We start from the raw sequence: 863 nt of genomic DNA, 5'->3' as shown, positions 1-863 counted from the left end.
CCCCCAGCCAGCACACAGAAGGACACTGCAATTCCCATATAAAGCTATTAAAACTCTACCTCATTAGCAATAATTAAAAGGTGTAGCACATGTTCCCAATAGCTTATGCCTGTAGGCAGGGTAATTTTATTATTTTATTTTATTTTATTTTATTCTATTCTATTTTATTTTATTTTATTTCCTAGGTTCCTACACCCACCATGCCCAAAGGATGGGCAGCATCACCCCTCCACATCATTCCCACAGTGCAGGCAGAGGAAGGACCCGGGGACAGGCACCACCCCCCTGCCCACCCAGCGGGGGCGGGGAGGGGTGGGTGGGCTGCCTGCATCCAAGGCACTGTAAAATATTTTACTACAAAGCAGAATTACTCCAAAGAGTGATGGGCTGAGTTGCGAGACCCACTCACATTTATGGTGGTCGTAAGTTATAGACTCCTGGTGAACTGGAGAAAAACATAACCCTTGCCTTTTATAGGCGAAACTTCCTGCCATATATTAAACTCTCCAGCAAACGGACGGGGGCTTTACTGCAAACTATAACTTTAATGCCTCCCAACCCCTTGGTTAGTCTGGAAGGATTATTAATAACTGGGGTGTGCTTCGCCAGGCCCTGCGCGCTGGTGGTTTGCTCCTGTGGTGGCTGGTGGTGGCCCTTAGCTGGAGCTCCTGGCATGGGGACGGGTGGGAGCAGGCAGGGAGGGCCGGGGGGACCCCAGGCTGGCAGGCAGGGACCAGGGAGATGCTGGTAGCTGCCTATGGGGAGAAAAAGCTGCACGAGGCATTGCACGGGTCAGGACATGCCCCAGGGAGCTTGTGAGGGACCCGGCACATCCCAAGGCACCGGCATGTCACCAAGCTGCT

Source organism: Aptenodytes forsteri, unplaced genomic scaffold (genome assembly GCF_000699145.1).
Source record: "Aptenodytes forsteri isolate BGI_AS27 unplaced genomic scaffold, ASM69914v1 Scaffold95, whole genome shotgun sequence".
Classification (NCBI taxonomy): Eukaryota; Metazoa; Chordata; class Aves; order Sphenisciformes; family Spheniscidae; genus Aptenodytes; species Aptenodytes forsteri.
The sequence above is the reverse complement of the archived record's forward strand: the minus strand, read 5'-3'. Positions refer to the sequence as shown.